This window comes from Dermacentor silvarum, chromosome 9, assembly GCF_013339745.2.
Source record: "Dermacentor silvarum isolate Dsil-2018 chromosome 9, BIME_Dsil_1.4, whole genome shotgun sequence".
Taxonomy (NCBI): domain Eukaryota; kingdom Metazoa; phylum Arthropoda; class Arachnida; order Ixodida; family Ixodidae; genus Dermacentor; species Dermacentor silvarum.
This window is the reverse complement of record NC_051162.1, coordinates 415,595-442,993: the sequence shown is the minus strand read 5'-3', so window position 1 is coordinate 442,993 and position 27,399 is coordinate 415,595.

Here is a 27,399-nt window from a genome sequence, read left to right as displayed (position 1 = left end):
ACCGTGCCGCACAGTATTCTTACTATTACTGATAACTGCACTCGCATGCCTATCTTTAACTTTGGATTGGCAAAGCAGATTCTCCCGCAAGGTATTTGCCTTGCCAACGTTGATTGTCTCGCCGACCATCAAGTGGCAGCTTTATCAGCCGATGGTTCTTCTGAACATGGCGGGCCCCTCGCACCAGCCTCGAGCGACGATCCCAACATAAAGAAAATGGTTGCGGCAGACCTGTCCTCTACGCAGGCTGAAGACCTTTGCCAAGTGTTATCGTCGTACCGAGATATTTTCGACTTTGACGATCGCCCTTTAGGCCAGACACTCGCGGTCAAGCATCGGATTCCTACTGGCGATGCTACGCCTATTCACCGACGACCGTATCGAGTTTCTGCGTCGGAACGCCAAATAATTCAAAATGAAGTAAACAAAATGCTAGACAAAGACATCATTGAGCCTTCTTCGAGTCCCTGGGCGTCACCTGTGGTGTTGGTTAAGAAGAAGGACGGCACGTGGCGCTTCTGTGCAGACTACCGCCATTTGAACAAAATTACTAAGAAGGACGTCTACCCGCTCCCACGTATCGACGACGCCCTTGACTGCCTTCATGGTTCCAGCTATTTCTCTTCTATTGATCTTCGCTCTGGATACTGGCAGATTGCTGTTGACGATATGGGCAGAGAAAAAACCGCGTTCATAACACCTGATGGCCTATACCAATTTAAAGTAATGCCGTTTGGATTATGCAATGCCCCTGCCACATTTGAGCGTATGATGGACTGCTCCAGGGTTTTAAATGGTCCACGTGTCTTTGTTACCTCGACGACGTCATCGTATTCTCGCCAACGTTCGACACTCACCTTGAGCGTCTAACAACTATACTTGATGTATTTCGAAAGGCGAAGCTGCAACTGAACTCGTCCAAATGTCGTTTTGGCCGCCGCCAAATTACGGTTCTGGGCCATCTCGTCGACGCTTCCGGAGTACAGCCTGATCCCGACAAAACTCGTGCTGTCCGAGACTTCCCGGTTCCGCAGACAGCCGCAGACGTTCGCAGTTTTGTTGGGCTATGCTCGTACTTTCGTCGTTTTGTTCAAGATTTTGCGGCAATTGCTAGACCCCTCACTAATCTGTTGAAGAAAGGCGTACAATTTTCGTGGGGTACTTCAGAAGCCACCGCCTTCTCTCGTCTCGTCACTATTCTCACCTCACCACCCATTCTCGCCCACTTCGACCCTGATGCACCTACAGAATTGCGTACAGATGCCAGCGGTCATGGCGTCGGTGCCGTCTTAGCCCAGCGTCAGCGTGGCCAGGATCGCGTTATTGCTTACGCAAGCCGCCTCCTATCACCATCGGAGCGCAACTATTCCATTACGGAAAGAGAATGCCTTGCTGTAGTCTGGGCAGTTGCGAAGTTCCGGCCTTACCTTTACGGTCGTCCTTTCTGCGTAGTCACTGACCATCATGCCCTCTGCTGGCTCTCATCGCTAAAAGATCCTACAGGCCGGCTTGGTCGATGGGCTTTGAGGCTACAAGAGTTCTCATATTCCGTGGTGTACAAGTCTGGCCGCATGCACCAAGACGCTGACAGCTTGTCGCGTTACCCTGTTGACGACTCTGACTGCTCTAATATTGACAGTGCTGCTGCTTGCGTTTTCTCAGTATCCAAGCTCCTTAATTTCGCCGATGAGCAACGTCGTGATGCCTACATCAGAGCACTCATCGACCGTTTTGAAGACGCTCCGGCCGATGCTACTCTACGCCTCTTCGTCCTCCGCGACGGTACTCTATACCGTCGTAACCTTCATCCGGACGGCTCTGAGTTACTACTTGTAGTACCAAAACACCTCCGCTCAACCGTTCTAGAAGAGCTTCACGACGCTCCAATGGCAGGACACTTTGACGTATCTCGAACCTATGACCGAGTACGTCGCCGTTTTTTCTGGCCGGGCCTTGCACGTTCCGTACGGCGTTACGTCGCCGCTTGTGAGCTTTGCCAACGACGCAAGAAGCCTTCCCAGCTCCCCGCTGGTTACCTGCAGCCGCTCGACATCCCTGCCGAACCCTTCCATCGTGTCGGCTTAGACCTTCTCGGCCCATTTCCGGAATCTACATCAGGAAACAAATGGGTTGCCGTCGCTGCGGACTACGCGACCCGCTACGCCATAACACGGGCTCTTCCGACCAGTTGCGCTACTGATGTTGCGGACTTCCTCCTACACGATATCATTTTGATGCATGGTGCTCCGCGTCAAATGCTCACCGACCGCGGCCCTATGTTTTTGTCCAAAGTCATTGACGACATCATGCGTGCCTGCTCCATACAGCACAAAATTACCACCTCCTACCACCCACAAACGAACGGCCTCACTGAACGTTTGAACCGCACCCTTACAGACATGCTATCCAAATACGTTTCAACCGACCACCGTGACTGGGACCTGGCTCTACCTCACGTTACCTTTGCGTACAACTCTTCCCGTCTTGAAACTGCTGGATTTTCCCCGTTTTATCTCTTGTATGGCCGAGAACCGACGCTACCACTAGACACTGTGCTTCCGTCCACCACGGCTTCAACTAGCGATTATGCCCGTGATGCTATCGCCCGTGCTGACCATGCTCGTCAACTTGCGCGTGCTCGTCTGGAAGTGTCCCAAGACAAACAGAAGCAACGCTACGACCTCCGTCACCGTGATGCGCGTTTTGCGCCCGGCACCCTTGTGTTGCTTTGGTCACCATCGCGTAAAGTGGGCCTTTGTGAAAAACTGCTCTCCTGTTACACAGGCCCACATCGCGTGCTCCGCCAAGTGACCGATGTCACATATGAAATCGTTCTAGCCACGCCCACTACGTCCTCCGCTGGGACAACCAGTGATATTGTCCACGTCGCCCGACTCAAACCCTACACCTCTCCAAGCGCCTTGGATATTTAACAGCACCGTGACGGTGCTTTCGCCGCCGGGGGGGGGGGGGGGTAGTATTACGATACCATCTAGAGATGCTAAAGAGACGAGCCGCCGCGAGAAAGACGATGAAGTGTGTCTGGGCTTTTGGCTCGAGCAAGGTGTCGGCCTGGCGGTTTTGGTTCCGGTGTAAATATATTGTAAATAGCTCCTTTCGTGTGTGTCTTTCCACACGTAACAATATGATTATGCACCAACTAACAATACTCTTCAGACACTTCCCAAGCTGTCACACCATTATCTACAAAATGCTATGGCCAACATGAAAAAGGCATAGCTGTCAACATGTTTTTCCAGCTGAATATGTTCAGAGAAAAAGAGAAAATTATTGTATTTCATATCCTCACATGAAACACTTAACAATATTGTTACAAGCCATTCTTGCACATTGAAGAAGGCACTAGCAAGGTGGTGATGGAAGACAATTGAAGAAGCACTCATGTTGTTATTTCCGATGCAATACAAACCTACACTTGCTCACTTGAAAGTGTCAGTGCACAATTCGACACGGTAGAAAACTAAATGGCACCATGTACTGTTATGAAGAACACGGAACAGACATTCCAAGGAAATGCAAATACAGCAAGGAAGTATTCGCTGTTGCTGTCAACATATTTGGCCAGTCTGAAGGGTAACATTAAATTTAAAAAAACCTACAGGCCCCCCTATGCAATTCTTTTTTCAAACTATGCAAATCTGCAATCTGTGCAAGTCCTTATTGACCAGGAAAAGAAAAAAAATATTTTGAGCATTTATCGAAAAATAAATGTTGCAACAATTCAGAAATGTATCCTTTGTACTTTCTAGTGACATACGGATAGACAGTCGGCGAGCACAGTTATTACATGAGACACATCTGGATCTTGAACTCACGGCAGTGCTGCAGGGCAAATACCACTCTCATACCTCTGACAGGCGTCAGTTACAATACTGGGTTGGAAGGAAAACCTTTCAAGTGCTCCTTCAGAAGTCCAAGCATGTGACCGGTAAGTAGTTTAGCATGACTAGGGGAAAAATATAATCAATTTCACAAATATCACAACATCCAAATAGTGGCACACCACTTTGATTTTCAGCTGACAACTATTTTTGTTAAAAGCCTCGGCGCGTAAATGCAACCTGAGGTAGCTAGGTCACATGAAATTGGAAAATATAGCGGCTAATGTAACACTGAAATTTGCTATCTCGTGGACATGAGCGAAAACTTAATTTGAAAGGGTTTGCTCGAAAGCAATGCTTTCACGGACGTTCGTATAACTTGAACGTCGCCCCCGAGGGCTCCGTGGTCGCTGCGCATGCCTGAGTTGAGAGAAGATGAGAAAGGAGAACAACTCTCCTTTGCCGGATGCGACGTCACATTGTTTCTTTTTTTTTGCTTTTTGAAATAGCTACTCCCGAACGTAGATCAGTCACGAATGTCGGGTGTCGGCTGCACCACGCTCTGCGTGCGCTATTGTGCATGTCGGAAAGGCCCAAGCATGCGCGATATTCTTGCGAGCGCAGTTTCGTGGGCTTGGACTCCGTGACATTTGCTTTCGCCATATGTAAATTAGCTTGCCGACAGGTCAACCGCCGCTGTACATCGGTGAATACATTTTTTTTCGTGATTCTGAAATAGCAAATGGTGCGTCGCTGCGTTGGCGGCTTTAATTGAGTGCGGTTGCTGCGCATAGCAGGTGATTTAATTGCGCAAATACGTGCTACATTATCGGTGTAAATAGTGAAAAACTTAGGATGTGAGCCTTACTACCGTCAGTCAGTCGGTTACCACATGTTGCGCTGTTATCCACTGCACATTTCTTCATATCCAATAACGATCTGCTTCAGATATCTCTGTTGAAACGGTCTCTTCAAAAATATGTTGATCGTGCAGCTTATTATATTTCTTGTTGTTTTTTTCAGTCGGCCTTTTTTTTTCGCTTACGACTCGCGATGGGCAGCAGCGTCACGTCCGTGCATGCGTCCGTACACATGTGCACGGCGCTAAACTGGATGCACTACCTGCAAGAGAGAATGAGGGAGAGTGAGCTTCACGTCACTCGAGCACCTGCTTACAAATGTTTTTTTCTTTGGGCACAGCATCGAAGCTCTGATTGAGGTAATGCCCAGCACCATATCGAATACAAAGCACAATACACCAAAATAGAGAAACCAAAAACAATTGCACGCACAACGCGCCACCAAAGCAAACAGAACACCTGCTTTATATTGCCACCTGTAGGTAGTGGGTCGAGGGCAAGAGTGGGTCGAGCCCAAGAGAAGAAAGAAGATCGCGCGCCCCCTTCTCTGCTCGAGCCAGCCCCGACGGTCGCGTCTTCCGAGAGCCAGCTGCTCTACGGGTTATTAAACCTTCAAGTCCACTTCTAGAGGCTCGTGACAAACTGGTGGAGGTGCTGGGTAAGCGTCCTCACGGATGTTGCAGACCCCTCCAAGGATCCGCGCTACGAATCCAGTGCCTGTCGACACTCCCGTGCATCGGGCCAGCCGCAGGATCAGGGGACTGTCCCCAGAAGTCGTCGACGCTACGATTCCCACCACATCGACCGGTGTGACCAGCGCCTCCCTTCAAACCGACCCAACCGGTACGGGAAGCACGATGTCGAACCGTTACACACTTGAGAGCCCACGGATCCCAAAGACGTTTCATGGCACAGTGTTCGAAGACGTCGAAGACTGGATGGTCGAATACGAGCGCGTGGCCTCCGTGAACGAATGGAACGACACGGAAAAACTCAGACACGTCTACTTCTACCTGGAGGATGGCGCGCGTACGTGGTTTCAGAACCGCGACGGGCAACTGCCGTCGTGGCGCGAGTTTTGTCGTCAGCTCCTGGAGACCTACACCAGTTCTGATCGCCACAAACGAGCGGAACGAGCGATTCAGGCCCGTGTCCAGTTGCCAAACGAAACTGTGACCACGTACGTCGAAGACATGACGCGCCTCTTCCGACGAGCGGATCCAAGAATGACGGAGGAGAAGAAGTTACGTCATCTGATGCGCGGGGTCAAGGAGCAACTCTTCGCTGGCCTCATACGGAGCCCTCCGACGACGGTCGCGGAGTTCTTGTCCGAGGCCGTAACCATGGAAAAGATGCTTCTGCATCGCTCGAACTTGTATGAGCGGCAAGCGAACAGCATGTCTGCTGCTGACATTTTCACGGCCATAGGAAGCAACGGCGACTCACTGCGAGAACTCATCCGCTCTGTAGTGCGTGAAGAGTTGCAAAAGGCCGCTGTAACACCGCAACCTACGGTAAGCTCCATAGCGAGCATTATCAAGGACGAACTGCCCCAGGCGCTTCGTGATACCTTGCCTCCTGCTAACGCTGCGGCAGTACCTCCTGAATACCCCCGTGCGACCTACGCGGAAGCCCTGAAGCGCCCTGCTTCCTCTCCGCCGCTATTCGTTCGTGCTCCTCCTACGGTGTCAGTTCAGTCGGTGCAGTCGATACCGTACTACGACGCTGGGTACACGCCGCCGCCCGTTGTTCATGCCGCTCCATTTGTCCATCGTACGGAGCAAGCGGTTCACTACGTCGACGATAGACGCCCGCCCCCTCGGAAGTCGGATGTTTGGCGCACACCCGATTATCGGCCTCTGTGCTTCCACTGCGGTGAAGCGGACCACTTGTACCGCCAGTGCCCATACCGGCGCCTTGGGATTCGCGGCTTTTCCGCATACTCGCCGCCGCCCCGATGCGGCCAACGACCCCGGGACATTCAGGAATACCTGTCCCAGCAGCGCTTGCCACCGCCTGCCAGGCGGCAGTCGCGTTCGCCGTCTCCGAGGCGATTTTCACCTCCGCCCCAGCGGTATTCTCCCGAGCGGTTGACCAGTCCCCGCCGGGAAAACTAACTGAGGCGATCTTTGGGGGCGAGGTCGCTGACGGTCGAAGCGCTGAAGACCTCCGACGGACGCAGTTACGGAAAGATACCGACCCGACACCACCTGCAACTGAACGGGACGACCGGCTTTCGCTCGATATACCAGTTACTGTTGACGGTTATGCCGTTAGTGCTTTAGTGGACACCGGCGCAGACTACACGATACTAAGGGGCAAAATAGCAACGCAGCTGAAGAAAGTGATCACGCCCTGGCATAACTCGCAGATTCGGACGGCTGGCGGCCACATCGTTACTCCGCTGGGCGCCTGCACGACTAGAGTTGAGATTCAAGGATCTACATTCCTAGCGAGCTGCCTTGTCTTACGCGAATGCTCCCGCGACGTTATCCTTGGGGTTGACTTCCTGCAGGAGTACGGCGCGATTATCAATCTGCAAGAGCGTCGTATCACTTTCTCTGCCGATCGAGCAATCGACGTGCAAGACGGCCGAAAGCGCGACGACGTACTTCGTGTTTCTGCTGACAGTATAACGCTTCCTCCACGTGCCAGTGTCCTCGTCGACGTCACATGCTGTGGATTACGCGATGGCGAAGCGGTGGCCGAAAGTAACTTGGAACACCTACTGAAACAAGGTGTTTGTGTGGCTCGCAGTGTTATACAGATTCGTGCTGGTCATTCGCAATTGCTTGTTACCAACTTTAGCTACGAGCACCGACACCTGTTCCGCGGCACTTCGTTAGCGTTTGCAGACGCAATAGCAGACGTTAACAACTGTTTCACGTCAGAAGTAGTGGAGACAGCAGACACGTCTCTGGGCCATCTTGACATCAATTCTGAACAGTCCACCGATAGCCAGACAGCACTGCGCAAGCTCTTGCTTGAATTCAGGACCTGCTTCGCACATTCTTCCAAGGTACGCCAGACTTCCATGACTAAGCACAGGATCATCACGTACGAAGACGCACGCCCGATACACCAGCAGCCTTACCGCGTGTCGGCAAGAGAACGCCAAGCCATACGTACGCAAGTCCAGGAGATGCTTGACGATGGCGTCATCGAACCTTCCAACAGCCCGTGGTCATCTCCGGTCGTTCTTGTCAAAAAGAAAGACGGAACGCTGCGCTTCTGTGTCGACTACCGCAAGCTCAACAACGTGACTAAAAAGGACGTGTACCCGCTGCCGCGTATCGACGACTCGTTAGATCGACTACGGCGCGCCCAGTACTTTTCTTCTCTCGATTTAAAAAGCGGGTACTGGCAAATCGAGGTAGACGAACGCGACCGCGAGAAAACAGCCTTTGTGACTCCAGATGGGCTCTATGAATTTCGAGTGCTTCCTTTTGGCTTGTGTTCAGCCCCGGCTACTTTCCAGCGAATGATGGACACTGTCCTTACTGGACTGAAGTGGCAGGCCTGTCTTGTGTACCTGGATGATGTGGTCATCTTCTCTGAAACGTTCGAGCAGCATCTTCACCGCCTACGGAGTGTGCTAGAAGCCATCCGATCGGCAGACCTCACACTTAAGCCCGAAAAGTGCCACTTTGGTTACGAGGAGCTCAAGTTCCTCGGTCATGTAGTAAGCGCCAAAGGGGTCCGACCCGATCCCGACAAGCTTGCCGCTGTGGCCGCGTTTCCAGCTCCTGCCGATAAGAAGGCCATCCGGCGCTTCCTGGGTTTGTGCGCCTACTATCGCCGGTTTATTAAAGGCTTTTCGAAGATAGCGGAACCCCTGACACGCCTTACAAGAGACGATACGCCATTTGTGTGGCATAATGAGCAACAGGCGGCTTTTGCTGAATTACGACAGCGCCTTCAGTCAGCACCCGTTCTTGCACATTTTGACGATGATGCTGATACTGAGGTGCATACCGACGCCAGTAGCATTGGCCTTGGCGCAGTGCTCGTCCAGCTTCAAGATGGAGTGGAAAGAGTTATAGCGTATGCCAGCCGCTCCCTGTTCCGTGCCGAGGCGAATTATTCGACTACGGAGAAGGAGTGCCTCGCGGTCGTGTGGGCGATCATCAAGTTTCGCCCCTATCTCTATGGTCGTCCCTTCAAAGTAGTGACGGACCACCATGCCCTCTGTTGGTTGGCAAGCATGCGCGACCCTTCAGGACGACTGGCACGGTGGAGCTTGCGGCTACAGGAATTTGACATCACCATCGTTTATAAGTCTGGCCGTAAGCATGAAGACGCTGACACGCTGTCCCGCGCACCCATTGATCCTGCCAGTCAGGAAACAGGGGATGATGACGGCTTCCTGGGCGCCATTAGTTCGTCGGACTTGAGCAGACGGCAGCGTGACGACGCTGAGATTCGACCGATCATCGATCATTTAGAGGGTCGCGACACAACCATACCACGCCATCTGTCCCGCTCGCTGACGTCCTTCTGTCTGCGAGATAACGTGCTGTATAAGAAGAATGCTCGTTCGACCAGCCGTGCTTACCTCCTGGTGGTTCCAAGGGACATGCGTGACGACGTCCTCTTCGCTTGCCATGACGAACCGACATCTGGTCATTTAGGCTTTTCACGAACACTCGCAAGAGTAAGCGAAATGTACTATTGGCCCGGGCTTTCGGCAAGCGTCAAACAGTACGTTAAAGGCTGTCGTGAATGCCAGCGCCGCAAGACACCATCTGTTAAACCGGCTGGCTTACTTCAGCCAATTGAAGCACCTCACACGCCTTTCGACCAAGTCGGCATGGACATTCTCGGACCGTTTCCTCTTTCTGCCGACGGCAACAAATGGGTGATCGTCGCGACTGATTATTTAACACGCTATGCTGAGACGCAGGCGATCCCACGAGCCACGGCCTCAGAGGTAGCGCACTTCTTCATGCGCCACATCGTCTTGCGTCACGGTGCTCCCTCCACTGTAATAACTGACAGAGGGACAGCATTCACAGCGCAGCTTATGGACGAGGTTTTTGAATTGAGCAACACCAGGCATCGCAAGACGACCGCGTACCATCCGCAGACCAACGGACTTACCGAGCGACTGAATAAGACGGTCACAGATATGCTCGCAATGTACATAGACGTTCAACACAAAACATGGGATCGGATCTTGCCTTACGTGACCTTCGCGTATAACACCGCCGTGCAAGAGACGACGCGCTTCACGCCCTTTCGCCTTCTCTACGGTCGCGAAGTCCAGACGATGCTGGACGCTATGCTGCCGTGTCAAGACGCTGACCTATTGACAACTGACGCCGAGGAATTTGCAGAGCGTGCTGAGGAAGCCCGGCAGCTCGCGCGGCTGCATATCGGCCAGCAGCAGCAGGCAGACGCACGACGCTACAACATCCGCCACAGGGACGTGTCCTACAACCCCGGGGACCAAGTTTGGGTGTGGACCCCCGTTCGCCGTCATGGTCTCTGGGAAAAACTGCTAAGCCGGTATTTCGGTCCGTATAAAGTGCTCCGCCGCGTCAGTGACGTAAACTACGAAGTTGTTCCGGACACATCATCGCAGACACGGAGTAGGACACAAAGACAACCGAGCTCAGACATAGTTCATGTTGTGCGCATGAAGCCGTACATTGCGCGTCCGTAACTTTTTTTGTTTTCGTTTTTTTGTTCTCTCATTCTCTTTGTTTCTACTTTTCATTTATCTTTGGGAGATTGCTTCTTCGTTCATTGACTGTGCCGGCGTGACGGCTACTTTTTCTTTGTGTACTTTCGCTTTGCCTGCCTTATTCTTCGTTGTCTTCTACGCCTATTTTTTTTAGCATCGAGGCGATGCTTTTGTTCGGAAGGGGGGATATTGCCACCTGTACGTAGTGGGTCGAGGGCAAGAGTGGGTCGAGCCCAAGAGAAGAAAGAAGACCGCGCGCTCCCTTCTCTGCTCGAGCCAGCCCCGACGGTCGCGTCTTCCGAGAGCCAGCTGCTCTACAGGTTATTAAACCTTCAAGTCTACTTCTAAAGGCTCGTGACAATATATATATATATATATATATATATATATATATATATATATATATATATACGCAAGTGTTATTGTTATACTGTGCGCATAAAAGCACCATTGAAGTCTCAAAGCTGAGTGACCGATGCAAGTGAGGACTGTTATTCCGAATGATTGTGCTGCCGTTGAGTCGTGGCTGTTGCGCAGAGGCGCAGTTGCTAAGAGAATTACCACACGGGTGTTAATTAATAAGTCCTGCTTAACAAGTTCCTAGCTGTCACTCAATATAAACACCCCCGTTTGGGGGCAGCCTGTAAATCTGCTAACTTGATTCAGGCAAGGAAAACTTTTTTTGACAGTCTCACCATATTTGAAACCCATTAAAATTGGCTCCCCCATGTGGTACCACACTTATCTTCAACGAACGCAACACATCTGCACATATCTCTATGTGCCTGTGAGGTATGCCGTTCCTTCAATTGTTTCATTATGGTCGTTATCATAGTGCACCGGATAACTGAAAGCAGCCGTTTATAATATACAAGCTGCTGAGTTGAGCGGTCATACATTTGGGAACGGCATTACATTTACGTATGAAGTACAGGATAAGCGTAACATGTTTTTCTCGGAAATCAGACTCGAGAATAATTTACAACTATTTTGTTTACGCCCATAAAAAAAAGCCGGACAACGCAGCCACATGCTTTTCTCGCTCTTTTTTAATTTAAATAAATTCTTGGGCCTACGTGGCAAAACCACGATATGATTATGAGGTTTAGTTTTCACCACCTGGGCTTCTTTAACGCGCACCTAAATAGAAGTTTACGAGTGTGTTTTCATTTCGATCCCGTCGAATTCCGCGACTTGGATTGAACCCGCGAGTTCCATGGAGTTTAGCAGCCCAACGCCGCATCCACTATATAGCCACTAATTAGGCTACCGCACCAGCTTTCTTTCTTTCCTTCTTTTTTTTCGTTTTTTGAAGTATTGACAGGGAAAACATTTTCCACGTACGGCTTATGATGAACATATAGAATGACTAACTGAAACCGTTTTCGGCGCTCGAGGTCCTACCGCAATAAATGACCTCGTACCTATTACTCCGCATTCTGTTAGGCGAGGAAGGCGGAAACTTGAATGGAATGTTGCGCTCCAGTTTACTCTTTTCTTTTTATCTATAACAATGCTTCCCGTAAATCTGAGCACAAGGCGCCGGATGGAGCAGATATGCTGTATACTTGTTTGAAGCGGCAAGCAGGAAGCTTACATGTGTTTCTCCGTCGGCGTTTCGCAAGACCTACTGATGGAAAACTATATGCGCAACAATACACGCGAGAGATACATACTGATTGAAGAACGAGAAAAATATTTGTTCTCCAAAGGGAACCATACAATAACACCGTAGAATGAAAGCCGACACTGCGGCCGCAATGCATGCGCAATCACTGAGCGGCATTAAAAATAAAATAAAGAAGAGGAAGAAAGAAATTTATTCTTGAGGCATAAATACATGTCATATGCAATTATGAACCCCATTTGAGCGGTCTGAAAGCAAATACCAGCGCGCGAAGTACTACGAATGACGCTGCCGAGCAGTATCGCAAGCAGTTTCCAGGAATTCCATGGAATTTAGCAGCCCAACGCCGCATCCACTATATAGCCACTAATTAGGCTACCGCACCAGCTTTCTTTCTTTCCTTCTTTTTTTTTCGTTTTTTGAAGAATTGACAGGGAAAAAATTTCCACGTACGGCTTATACGGCCAAAGATGAGCATATAGATTGACTAACTAAAACTGTTTTCGGCGCTCGAGGTCCTACGGCAATAAATGACCCCGTACCAATTACTCCGCATTCTGTTACGCGAAGAAGGCGGAAACTTGAATGGAATGTTGCGCTGCAGTTTACTCTTGTTTTATTGCGATAGCAATTATATGGACACTTCAACCGGTTTGTTTGCCGTCGGCGTCGCCGTGAGGTTCCCTATAGATAAAATCTTCGCCGCGCGCCGTATGTCCGAGCGGAAGCGTGCGGGGACGCGCGCTATCACGGAGAGCGAACGCACTCAATCTCCCACGCGCAAGCAAAGGAAGCCGGAAGCCAGCGCCGGAGGGAGCGGGGGGGGGGGGGGCGCACTTCTACTCTGCCAACAACTGCGCTCGTCGCTCGCTCGCACCGTCGCTTATCTCCACACGGCTCTGACCTTTATGCGCCGTGCATTCGCCGCTCAGTTTCCGTTGAAGCGATAGACCGCACGTACCTTCGCCCGTTGCTGCGGCGTATGCGCTTGCTTCCAGCGTTTTGACAGTCGTTGTCTGCAGTCATTCAGTGTGATCTATTCATGTTTGTTTGTGCGCGCTCACACCACACTTGTTAAATCAGTTAGTAATAGTCGGGCCACATTTTCCAACGCACGCTATACATGCAATGCTGCCCGGGTCGGCAGTGCAGCGCTACAGGTGTGTCCCTTCGCACGCGCTGCCCACGGGAAGCGCTTCTCATCAACACCACCGTTTCACACGCGCCTTCTCGTGGTCATCGAGTCTCTCGTCATGTCGGTCTACTTACGCCGCAGCACACCTGCTTACTTAATCAGCTCATGTTTACTACAATTGATATTGCTACCAAGGCCGCTCACCTTACTTCGTATGACATTGCTGTGTTGCTATCGCATTCATTGCTTCGCCCTTAGGGCTGTTGAGTCTGGAGGTCCTTCGGGACAAAGGAGGCCGGCGCCGACTCAGACGCGCCAACCTGGCGCCCCTTTCTCGCGGCCGAGAATTGTCACCTGGGACTGAGGGATTAGCGATTGGACTCCAGGCTACCTCATGCGTCGCTAAACGGCAGCGTCGCCCCTTCGGTGCGGTTGTGTGAATTACCAGCGCCGCCCGAACCACGATGAGGCCCGGCGCCGATTGCGACGCGCCAAACTGGCGCCCTTTCGAGACAGCCACCGCCCTACCTGCTTCCGCGAACTGACCGCTATGGAGAGACGAATCTTGAAAGGGCCAGTGTCGGGCAATCCCGGGGGGACGACATCAACGTTCGGTTTCCAAGGTGTCAACCGCTGCCTGTGTTCGGGGACGACCTAGCAAGACTGGAGGCGGAGCCCGGTGGGAAACGACTACACATCACGTGCGGGATATGGCCACCTGATCCAAGATGCTGATTGGCTAAAAGAACTACAGTGTATTCCCTCGTCGAGTGAAAGAGGGAAACGGAAGGGATAAAACAGGGAGGCTTCACCATGTAGAGGACGCTTGACGATGTAGAGCACGCTCGAGCATGGAGAACGCTCGGAGATGTAAACGCTACTACATGCAAAGATGTTAGCACGTAGACGGCTCCAATATCATGGAGCCTATCTTGTAATATACCATGTACAGTGTATATAAAACAGTTTTCTAATCTCCCTGGATATCTCCTCCTCTTGGCACCTGGCACGGCACCATACATGGAACCTTCGTGGCCGCTCGGACCGTCGACATTCACAACAGTGGCTGGCAGCTTATGGGATCGGCCGGCGTTGGCTACATCGGTGTGGTGAGTGCTACGTGTTTGCTTCTCTTTTCGCCAGACTCATTAGCGCAGGTGACTAAGTCGCTAGTGGTGTTTTGTGTTGTTAGTGATTTTGTCACGCAGACCAAGAATATAGTGTCTCGTGGGCTAAGTTACTAAGGGGAAGAAACACAGGGTGCACTGTAAATACGAATAAGTTTGAAATCCAGGAACTCCTCAAAAGTTGTGAGCCGATGGGCATTTTGGTTGTCCCTGCGGTAGGCAAAAGTCAACAATTGGAGCTTTTACAGAATGAGGAAGTGAGTTGGGAGAAGGCCGGAGAGGCCAGGAAAATTGTTTCGTAAGCGAAGAGAGGAAATTCTGCGATCTCCCGATGTGGTAGCGATAAGGACAGGCTTAGGGCCTGAGTTTGCGCTTCAGGTCGCCAGAACTCTCTAGTACAAGTAGCTAGTTGCTAGGAGAGTAACTGTGTGTTTTCTGGCGAGCACCATTTTGGGAAATTTACCTTCTTTAAATAGCGAATTTTAGGAAGGGTGAATTTTGAAGGCAAACAAGATCGCTATGGAGAAATTCAGAGTGCAGGACCTCCTTCTAATTTGCGCGGAGTTAGGCATTTCGGTCGACTCCGCAAAAACGAAAGAAGTGGTTCTCGACGTCATGAAGGTAGAAGATTTGACGGTCGAGGAAGCTGATGAGGCTTGGGAGACAATAGAGGAAAGAAAGCAAAAGGCAGAGGAGTGCAGGAGGCGCGAGCTTGAAGCTGTAGAGAAGCGCGAGTGGCGCGAGCGTGAAGAAGCAGAAAGACGCAAGCACGATGCCGAAATTCGCGAGAGGCGCGAGCAAGAGGCAGCGCAACGGCACGCTCTTAAGATGAAAGAGCTTGAACGGGAAAATCAGATGCTCAGATGGCGGATAGCGCGACGCCAGCTCCACACTTTCGAGACAGACGAGGGTATTGTTAATTTCCTCGCCGGTTTTGAACGAGTGTGTGAGAAAGAGGGTGTCAGCCGGGACTCGTGGGCCGAGCGATTAGGAGCACTTCTCCCGTTTAGCGTCGGCACGTGTTTCATGCATTGCTTGTCCGAGGAGAAAGCGCGCGACTACGACAGGGCTAAGAGGGCTTTGTTCAGGCGCTTTGGTGTAGCATGGCAGGCCGACTTCGAAGGCCCAAAAGACAATGAAAAAGCCGAGCCTGTTGAAGGTAACATTAGCACTGAGAGGACTAGTGTAGAAAGCTTTCGAAAAGGTGTGATGCAAGTGGCACACACACAAAGCGAGGAGAGCGGCGGATTTCCAGCACCAGAAACGGAAGGCCCTTTAGGTCAAGTGTGTACGGCGGCGGCAATTTCGGCCAGCCTGCCAGACAAGGTCACGCATTGCTTCTTAATAGGTTGGAGCAAATGCTGAGGGAACCGGGAAAATCCATCTCCAGCAAGGGAGCTTTCAGGGCAAAAGCACGTGAGGAGACTCAGAGACTGATAGGCGCATTCCCTATTGAGCAGCGGTCACAGGACTATGGAACGATTCCAGAGGCAGCTGTAAGCAGTAATGAGTTAGACGTGTTAGTAGCCGGAAGCGAGGTGAATGCGGTCACCGAAGAGAGGGGTGGTTTTCCCGCCCTAGAACCAGGGGCCGACTTGGAAGACCAAGATGGCAGTGACAAAGATTGTTCAGACAGCGCTGAGAGGGCTGTTGTGCCCGTCGTTAACGGAAATAGTGACAAGCGCGAAGAAGCACTTGTTACGCCGTTTAGCGAGGCTGTTTCGGAAGCAAGGGCCGACTTCGAAGGCCAGCGAGAAGTTTTGCATGCTATCGACGGCAGTGATGGAGCTAGGCCAGCTGAAGATAGACTTGATGACGAGCTAACATGCTCAAAGATCAAATCTGATTATGCTCTATTAGAACGGCAGTCGCACTGTGAAACCCAAAAGGGTAACGAAATTTCAAGTGCGTGTGCCGATGCCGCAGGCTCTGCGAAGCATGCCAAACGAAAAAGGCGTAAGCGCAGGACGAGAAAGGCGAACGCGGTGGAGGCGCTTAGAGTCAAACTTGCGAAGCGCCAAGGCGACATTAGTAGATGCGCTAAGGTCACGATCCAGCCAGAGACGGCGAAACAGCAACGGAGGGTAAACCCCAAGCTTAGGCGTTTCCTAAGATCGGAGATCGGCATGACACACGTCGCGAAACGGAGAGTTTCCCGAAGACTCAGGTGTAGTGACCGTCGCCTGACCGCAACGCGTAAAGGGCACTGTAGACAGAGGGATGGTAACTGTCGCCTAACCGCCTCGCGTACAGCGCATTGTAAGCAGAGGGACAAAGGGAAGCGTCCTGTAGGCTGTTACAATGGCCGATCACTCGCGGGGGAAAAGAAAAGGGTCTGCCTAGCAGATAAGGGGACAGTGCGCGCACGGGTCTGTCAATGCATCCCCCTCCTCGTACTTGGAAGCGGTTGTCCTAAAGTCACAGCTACAGGATGTGTCAGGCGAATTAGTGGCTTTTGCCTTCTTCGCGACGGCGCCTTGCGAAATCCCCGGAATGAGCGACCCCCTCGAGTGCGTCTGAAAGAAAGGGGTGCGTTTGGGACCCGAGAATAGAGAAAACAGGAAGACGGGTAGGATTTTTTTCTTCTTTTGTATTCTGTCTGCGGGAGATTCGTTGAGTTTTGAAGGTTTGACAGGGGTAAAGAATGCCGCAGTTTTGTTATGTTGTTTACCTCTTCGGCTCAGGTTAGACCCACGATTTAAAGGGGAGTGTGTACGTGGCGACAGATAAATAATTGAATTGCAAACAGTGTCAGGGTTGCAAATAGTTTAGAAGGTCACGCGCAAGTTGCGCAAGTTGATGGCCGGAGCTTTTGCGCGAGTTAATGAGGCGTCGTGTTTTGTTTGTGATTTTCTTTTGTGGCGCGTTTCGTAAATTGCGTTTATTAATTTTAATTTCTTGGAGGACATTTCTTTTGAACGACCTTGAGCTTTAGACATTTTGTTAGGCAGTATACTTCGGCTGACTTTGGAAAGCGTCGGATGGTTGTTTCCGCACGCACGTGGAGAGGCCCGCGCGTTAGAAACTTGTTGCGCGGATCGCCATTAGCGATAGATTTATTTTGTCTTCAACGTCTTACAAAGGGGTATGTCATAAGGATAGGACCATCTGCTCAGATCGAGCTTAGCATTAAAGCAGCACAATTTCGAAGTGCGCTAGGGCAAATGCAGAATAAGTCAGGCCTTGTGAGCCAATTTGGGCACGTGGTAGATGGTTTTCCTATTTGTTGATTCGGCAGTTTCAGCATTATGTAAAGATTATGTAGCTCTCTTGTGCTAAGTGTTAAAGAATGTGAATTACTAAAGGTCAGTTCTCCCTTCGCCTTCCTGATCTGTGGAAGCTCATTTCATAATTACTTAGCTTCATTACATAAACCCAGTTGGTGTCTGTTTGTGAAGACACATCATTGCAAGTTTTTTGGTACTTGTCCGGATCAACGAGCACCTTGTGTTTCGGGGTTTTCTTTAGATAGGGGGCTGCCAGATTTTTGGAATTGGTAAAGTCTGGCGATGAGAGTGGCTTGCAGTGGCGCTTCCAGCATTGCGTGTGGCTGACAAAGGTCGCTCCTTGGAGCTTGTCATCCTGCATTTCTGCAGTCCAGTCAGAGCCCACCTATGAAGAGGCCTTTGGCGGAAGTTCATCATTACTGGAAGCAGCGGCCCCATGGCTTTGAGCGAACCAGGCATCAAACCGGCCGAGCTGCATAGAACAACTTGACCTCCCGATGCATCATCTGGCGGCGGGGGTGCTGTTGTGTCTGGAGGTCCTTCGGGACAAAGGAGGCCGGCGCCGACTCAGACGCGCCAACCTGGCGCCCCTTTCTCGCGGCCGAGAATTGTCAACTGGGACTGAGGGATTAGCGATTGGACTCCAGGCTACCTCATGCGTCGCTAAACGGCAGCGTCGCCCCTTCGGTGCGGTTCTGTGAATTACCAGCGCCGCCCGAACCACGATGAGGCCCGGCGCCGATTGCGACGCGCCAAACTGGCGCCCTTTCGAGACAGCCACCGCCCTACCTGGTTCCGCGAACTGACCGCTATGGAGAGACGAATCTTGAAAGGGCCAGTGTCGGGCAATCCCGGGGGAACGACATCAACGTTCGGTTTCCAAGGTGTCAACCGCTGCCTGTGTTCGGGGCCGACCTAGCAAGACTGGAGGCGGAGCTTGGCGGGAAACGACGACACATCACGTGCGGGATATGATCACCTGATCCAAGATGCTGATTGGCTAAAAGAACTACAGTGTATTCCCTCGTCGAGTAAAAGAGGGAAACGGAAGGGATAAAACAGGGAGGCTTCACCATGTAGAGGACGCTTGACGATGTAGAGCACGCTCGACCATGGAGAACGCTCGGAGATGTAAACGCTACTACATGCAAAGATGTTAGCACGTAGACGGCTCCAATATCATGGAGCATATCTTGTAATATACCATGTACAGTGTACATAAAACAGTTTTCTAATCTCCCTGGATATCTCCTCCTCTTGGCACCTGGCACGGCACCATACATGGAACGTTCGTGGCCGCTCGGACCGTCGACATTCACAACAGGGCGAAACTGTGACATTTTTTTAATCAATAACAATGCGCCCCGTAAATCTGAGTACAAGGTGCCGGATGGAGCAGATATGCTGTATACTTGTTTGAAGCGGCAAGCAGGAAGCTTACATGTGTTTCTCCGTCGGCGTTTCGCAAGACCTACTGATGGAAAACTATATGCGCAACAATACACGCGAGAGATACATACTGCTTGAAGAACGAGAAAAATATTTGTTCTCCAAAGGGAACCATACAATAACACCGTAGAATGAAAGCCGACACTGCGGCCGCAATGCATGCGCAATCACTGAGCGGCATTAAAAATAAAATAAAGAAGAGGAAGAAAGAAATTTATTCTTGAGGCATAAATACATGTCATATGCCATTATGAACCCCATTTGAGTGGTCTGAAAGCAAATAGCAGCGCGCGAAGTACTACGAATGACGCTGCCGAGCAGTATCGCAAGCAGTTTCCCACGGCGCGACCTTGATGCGGCCCAATCCACTTCGATCGCAGCGCCGCCACAGTATTTTTCCACGTCGGGCGCCTCACTGCAAAGCATGCGCCGCCCTAGCCGCTCGTCCCACTCGACCGTATTCTAGTCCACTCTAGCCCCAGCCGCTCGTGCCACTCGACAGTATTGACACGTATACATGTTTATCTTTCACCGGTGGCCGCTTTCCACCGGCTAACAGATCGTAAACGTTATCGCTCGGCGCAGGGCGCGCCTGTATCGGAAGTTTCTAGAACGTTATCGATGCTTCTTTCCGTTGCCTGTTTTCAGCGACGCTTATGTTATCTGATTGTGTGACCGACGCGAATTGTCTAGAACTTTCTGGAAGACACGCGGGCATCAGGGATTAATCTGGAACCTTCGATGACTCGGGTATAAAAGCCGACGAGTTTCGCCGCTGATCAGATTTTCGACGACCGCCGACTGTGTTCGCCGCTATCGTTGGGCTTTGAGTGTACCTTGCTTTTGTGGGCACAGGTTCGCCCAATAAACAACCAGTTTCGTCGTACACAGTTTTACGACTGTTTTTATCAGCGTCACTACTACGTGACATCTGGTGGAGGTGCTAGTGCGTTCATGCAGCGAACGTCCCCGCAAAGCCGCGATCCAAGCCCGAAACCGGAGGACAACGCCAACGTCACCAAGGACCAGCGAGCTAGCCGTAGGCAGCAAGGACTTCTGCCGGAGTACGGACTTCTTCCCGAGAAGACCACAGCGATCAAGGCCAAGTCAACGACCCCAATGGCAGCCCCAGCGTCCCCCATCCTGCTGCAACAACCTCGGGAGCCACCGACCTTCCGTGGATCATCGGCTGAAGACACTGAAACCTGGCTGGAGACATACGAGCGGACAGCGACGTTCAACAAATGGAGCGACGACGACAAGCTGCGCCATGTCTATTTTTCGTTGGATGACGCTGCTCGGACCTGGTTTGAGAACAGAGAGACCACCCTGGTTACGTGGGACCTTTTTCGTGAAAACTTCGCGAGGACCTTCACGAGTGTCGTACGAAAGGAAAGGGCCGAAGTTTTATTAGAAACCAGAGGGCAATTGCCGAACGACAACATCGCGATCTTCACGGAGGAGATGACTAGCCTCTTCCGCCACGCCGACCCCGATATGTCTGAGGAAAAGAAAGTTCGGTTCCTGATGCGGGGCGTCAAAGAGCATCTATTCACCGGATTGATGCGGAACCCGCCCAAGACTGTGGCAGAATTTGCTTCGGAGGCCACTACGATCGAGAAGACGCTTGAAATGCGAGCCAGGCAATACAACCGCCGTGCACTGACAAACTACGCCGAAGCTCAAGCACTAGGTGCCGACGACCTGTGCGAGACGATCAGAGCGGTTGTACGGGAAGAGCTGCAGAAATTATTCCCAAGGTCGCAGCCTCAGGTGACTTCGATCGCTGACATAGTTAAAGATGACATTCAGCGGTCACTGGAAGTGCCAGAAATTCCGGCATCGCCTCAACCACAGCCGCAAGCGATGACCTACGCCGCCGTCGCCCGTCGTCAAGGCCCCCCTCCGCGCTCGCGCCAGGGCCCCGTAACGCCGCAGTTCCGTCGTCCACCGCCGCCGCCGCCAGCACGCCCGCCCGTCGCCCAGCGCAGCTCCCAGAGGAAGACGGACATTTGGCGCGCCCCCGACCACCGCCCGCTCTGCTATAACTGCGGGGAAGCCGGCCATGTCTACCGCCGATGCCCATACCGAGAGATGGGCCTACGAGGGTTCGCCGTCAACGCGCCACGTCCACAGCTTGGCGAGCGGCCACGCGACACCGCTGACTACGTCGCCGGAGCCCGGTGGCAACCACGACGACCCTCACACTCGCCGTCACCAGGACGTTACCTGTCGCCGCAGCGCCGACCATACACTCGCCCAGCCCGGGGCCGGTCCGTGAGCCCCTATCCGGGAAACTAAAGACAGCAACCGATGGAGGTGCGGTTGCTGTACGACGCAATTCCGAAGAACCTCCGCCGCCGACGAAGAAGATTCGCGAAGCATCACGACGAGGTATCAACACACCGCCTGGAAAGAGCCTTGAAGACAACACTTCGCCGCCGAAAGAAGACCTGCCGACGCGACGTAGCAGCAGCGGAGCAAGCCGACGCAGCCGTGATCCGACGCCACGACTTAACCGCAACGCGAGACGACGTTCTACCGAACTAGACGTGCTAATCGATGGTCATAACGTCACCGCTCTCGTCGACACTGGAGCCGACTATTCCGTCTTCAGTGGCCCGTTCGCCGCCAAGTTGAAGAAGGTGAAAACAGCCTGGCAAGCACCCGATATCCGGACAGCTAGAGGCCACCTAATAGCGCCGACTGGAATCTGCACAGCGCGAGTCACGGTAAACAACCGCACTTACCCGGCGAGCTTTGTAATTCTGCAGCACTGCTCCAGGGATGTCATCCTAGGCATGGACTTTCTAAATCAACACGGTGCAGTCATCGACTTAAGGTCCAAGTCGATAACGCTTTCAACGCACAACGCGATACCACCGGATACAAGCATAAGTTACCATGCCTTGAATGTGCTTGAAGAACAAGTTACCGTTCCGCCGCGCTCCAGCGTAATGATTTCCCTCGGTACCGAAGTGCCTGCAGACATGCAAGGCGTCATCGAGGGCGATCATCACTTACTGCTCGACCATGAAATTTGCGTCGCTAGAGGCATAGCTGAGCTACGTGCACGGAAAGCAAGGGTGATGCTCACGAACTTCTGCCCCGAATATAAGCACATTAACAAAGGCACCACGGTCGCCTACATCGACGAAATAGTACAAGCCAGCAGTGTTTTCGCCTTCACGGATTCCAGTGCACCTGCAACGACGACTATAGTACCTGAACCAACTTTCGACGTCAATCAGAGCCTTCCCAGGCATGAGAAAGAACAACTAAAAGCTCTGCTCCTGCAATACAAGGACTGCTTCTCGTCGTCGTCAAAAGTTCGACAAACCCCTGTCACCAAGCACCGCATCATAACCGACGAAAATGCCCGCCCGCTCCGTCAGAGCCCGTACCGAGTTTCGGCGCACTAACGCGAGGCCATAAGGCAACAAGTCGATGAAATGCTACGCGACGACATCATCCAGCCGTCCAAGAGTCCGTGGGCGTCCCCCGTGGTGTTAGTGAAGAAGAAGGATGGAGCCCTACGTTTCTGCGTCGATTATCGTCGCCTCAACAAGATCACGAAGAAGGACGTATACCCGCTCCCACGGATTGACGACGCCTTGGATCGACTGTACAATGCAAAGTATTTTTCGACGATGGACCTCAAAACCGGCTACTGGCAAATCGAAGTCGACGAGAGGGACCGGGAGAAGACTGCCTTTATAACACCAGACGGACTATTCGAGTTCAAGGTCATGCCGTTTGGTCTTTGCTCGGCACCTGCGACTTTCCAACGCGTCATGGATACAGTACTGGCAGGCTTGAAGTGGCAGACTTGCCTCGTCTATTTGGACGACGTCGTTGTGTTTGCCTCAAGCTTCGAAGAACACCTGCGGCGCCTTGAAACAGTACTTCAAGCAATCAAAACCTCCGGACTCACGTTAAAGCCAGAAAAGTGCCGCTTCGCCAATGAGGAGCTGTTGTTTTTGGGCCACGTAATCAACAAGTCTGGAGTGCGCCCCGACCCTCAGAAAACTGCGGCCATCTCCAACTTTCCTCCGCCTGCTGACAAGAAGGCAGTGCGTAGACTTCTTGGACTGTGCGCCTATTACAGGCGCGTCGTCAAGAATTTTTCACGGATCGCTGAGCCACTGACGTATCTCACGAAGGCCGACGTCGAGTTCAAGTGGGAGACGCCGCAAGTCGAAGCAATTGAAGAACTGAAGCGACGTCTGCAATCGCCGCCAATACTTGCGCATTTCGACGAAAACGCCGATACCGAAGTCCACACCGACGCAAGCAGCGTAGGACTCGGCGCCGTGCTTGTACAGAGGACTGCCGGACTAGAAAGGGTTGTAAGTTACGCTAGCCGGTCGCTATCGAAGGCGGAAGCAGATTATTCCACAACAGAAAAGGAGTGCCTCGCCATCATCTGGGCTACATCAAAGTTTCACCCCTACCTCTATGGCAGGCCCTTTAAAGTTGTGAGCGACCACCACGCCTTGTGTTGGCTAGCTAACTTGAAGGATCCTTCAGGTCGCCTCGCACGATGGAGTCTGAGACTTCAAGCATTCGACATCACCGTCGTCTACAAGTCCGGGCGAAAGCACTCTGACGCCGACTGCTTGTCTCGCACGCCCGTCGAACCGCCGCCACAGGACGACCAGGATGACACTTTCTTGGGACCCATCAGTGCCGACGAATTCGCCGAACAACACCGAGCCGACCCGGAACTAAGGAGCCTTGTAGACTACCTGGAAGGCTGAACCGTCATTGTGCCCAAGGTGTTCAGTCGAGGATTGGCGTCGTTTTTCTTGCAAAACGACATTTTCCTAAAGAAGAACTTCTCGCCTCTCCGAGCCAACTACCTCCTCGTGGTACCCTCAGCATTGCGTCCAGAGGTTCTGCAAGCTCTCGATGACGACCCAACGGCTGGACACCTCGGCTTTTCCCGCACGCTCGCGAAGATACAAGAAAAATACTACTGGCCTCGCCTCTCTGCCAACGTCGCCCATTACGTAAGGACATGCCGAGACTGTCAGCGACGCAAAACACCGCCGACAAGGCCAGCCGGACTTCTACAGCCGATCGAGCCACCTCGCCGACCGTTCCAGCAGATCGGGATGGACTTACTGGGGCCTTTTCCGACGTCGACGTCCGGGAATAAATGGATCGTCGTAGCTACGGACTACCTCACCCGCTATGCCGAAACAAAAGCCTTGCCAAAAGGCAGTGCCGCCGAGGTAGCCCGATTCTTCGTTGAGAACATCTACCTGCGTCACGGTGCCCCAGAAGTCCTCTACACCGACAGAGGTACGGCCTTCACGGCTGAACTAACTCAAGCCATCCTGCGCTACAGCCAGACAAGCCATCGCCGGACCACCGCCTAGCACCCGCAGACGAATGGCCTCACCGAGCGCCTAAATAAGACCATCGCCGACATGCTGGCAATGTACGTCGACGTCGAACACAAGACGTGGGATGCCATCCTTCCGTACGTCACCTTCGCATACAACACGGCCATGCAAGAAACGACGCACATGGCGCCCTTCAACCTGGTCTACGGAAGGAAACCAGCAACGACGCTTGATGCCATGCTACCGCATGTCTCCGACGAAGAAAATCTCGACGTTTCCACCTATTTGCAGCGTGCCGAAGAAAGTCGACAGCTCGCCCGCCTGCGCATCAAGAACCAGCAGAGAACCGACAGCCGACACTACAATCTTCGACGACGCTACGTCGAGTACCATCCCGGAGACCGTGTTTGGGTCTGGACTCCGATACGCCGACGAGGACTTAGCGAGAAACTCTTACGTCGCTATCTCGGACCATATAAGATCATCCGACGTATTGGCGCACTGGACTATGAGGTCGTGCCAGACGGTATTTCGCAATCACACCGGCGCCGCGCACGACCTGAAGTCATCCACGTGGTGCGTCTTAAGCCTTTCTACGCCCGCTAACGAACTTAGGTCCTTTGTTGCTTTGTTATTTTTGTCCTTTTCTGTACGCATGGTTTTGTTTTCGCTTTCGTGTTTGTAGCATCGGGACGATGCTTTTTAAGGGGAGGGTATTGACACGTATACATGTTTATCTTTCACCGGTGGCGGCTTTCCACCGGCTAACAGATCTTAAACGTTATCGCTCGGCGCAGGGCGCACTTGTATCGGAAGTTTCTAGAACGTTATCGTTGCTTCTTCTGTTGCCTGTTTTCAGCGACGCTTATGTTATCTGATTGTGTGACCGACGCGAATTGTCTAGAACTTTCTGGAAGACCCGCGGGCATCGGGGATTAATCTGGAACCTTCGATGACTCGGGTATAAAAGCCGACGAGTTTCGCCGCTGATGAGATTTTCGACGATCGCCGACTGTGTTCGCCGCTATCGTTGTGCTTTGAGTGTACCTTGCTTTTGTGGGCACAGGTTCGCCCAATAAACAACCAGTTTCGTCGTACGCAGTTTTACGACTGTTCAGCGTCACTACTACGTGACAGTATTGTAGTCATGGTGAAAGAAAAAAAAACTACGAGGGAGCGTCAGGTGACAATCTTAAAGCCTAGTCATAAAACATTTAGAGGAATGGGATGATGGGAAATAGGCCCTCACGTGATAGGCAAGCGGTAGATTTTACTCGGCTCGCTTCGGTGGCTTCGGTTTCGTCTGCTGCGGGGGTTTCGGAATATGCGCACATACTCGGCGTGGCAAACGCGCGTCTTTTTTTGCCCCACCAAGACTCTGCAATATGGCGACATCCTCATTTCCTAGAATGCGATTGTCAGATAAATCTTCTATGATATCTTCGAGATGAGCAACCTTTTGAAAAAGCTGTTGACGGGATTGCCGTAGAGTCTTCATCTTCTTCTTGGTCGCAGTTTGTAATTGTGTAACGTCATACTTCATGCCTCAGAAAGGCCTTTTCAGGCGCGTCTTCTGCTGGCTGTGACTGCAAAATATCACGCGCTGTTACAGGTGCATGAGCGACCAACATGACACAAAGCACGTACGCAAAACAAAGTACTTAATTGTTTGGCATACACTCTTGTGCAAGCTATGAAGAATATAATACTTAATTTTAGGTCATTACCTTGCTCACGACGGTTTCCGTTTACACTTTTGTGAACTTAAAAACTAGGGGCATAAAACTGCCATCCACGCAAGCTTGCTAGTGCCACCTAATTTTGTTTATTTGCTAAATGCTGCAGGCCCATCTGCGCCCAGGCAGAAAAGGTAGAAGTACAAAACAACTAACACAGAAGAGGCCAATGTAGCGCAGTTCAATGAGAGATGTTTCGCAGAAGCCTTTTAGTTTGAGTGGGCAAAATATACTGAGCCGATATATATACTGAAATATATATCACGGCTCATTGTGACCGATCGAACATATAAAGAGCATAGAAAATTGTGAACAACCTGTTGGTCTTCTAGTTATTGTATCATTTGGATGGAAAAGAGAAATTGAAAAAGGATTATTGGCCGCTAATTGGTGTTTAACGCAAACCCTGGGGGAACTCATACCGCTGCGGACGAAATGAACGTTTCGGTATTTAATTAGATGGTTGCCATGATCATAAATGTTAGTGTCCAACTGCAGTTCACTGAGTGACATTTATTATGCTTCAGCTATTAAACAGTTGCCACGAAAATATATGCTACTTCACTTGCAGTTACCTAAGGAAACAAGTATGTAAAAATTGTAGTGATCGAGTATTATCCTCACCATAGTATGTCTTGCTGTTCGAGGTGTCGCTGGGTTGTGTGTAGGCAGTGCTGCAGAAGCTTCAACCTTGAGCGTCCTTGAGGGCCTTGGACTGGGAGACTGGAAAAAATACACCAAGTGCAATGAGGAGGGACTGCTTAAGGCAACATAACTTCAAATTTCTGACCATGCAAACAAAACACCAGATGCACAGTTGAAGCTAAAACCCAGGACTAATAGCGACACCATTGGCTTCACTTAAAATTTAAGCACAATAATGACCAGCAAGCAGGAGATTGTTAAGGAGATCAGTGTCTGTGGCTATATACTGTATTTTTATTTACTGTCCCAAAATTGTTGATAAATCTTGCCAGCACAGTTGGCATGTTATAAATTTTATTATTGTTGTAAATGTTGGAGCCTGAAGTATAATTCAGAGGAGTGTGTTTTCCTTATTCCAACTTTCCTGAAAAAAAATGTGGTTTTTCATCTTACATAACACTGCTTTGCTGCAGTTTGTTTTATTTTCCTTATCTTTTACTTATCCTAGATTGACTAAAATGAGATTATGATGTAGCATATATGGCTTTCATTCATTAGCACTTGCTTTTGCCAGTGTTAACAATGAAATTTGAACGCAGTATGCTTGTCACCTGTGTCAAAAAAGGGCTGTAATGCAGCCAATGATAGGTTCAACAGTTCTATCTTTCTCTTCATTCTGAGCATTACTGATAAATCTTTTAAATCTGTTGAAAA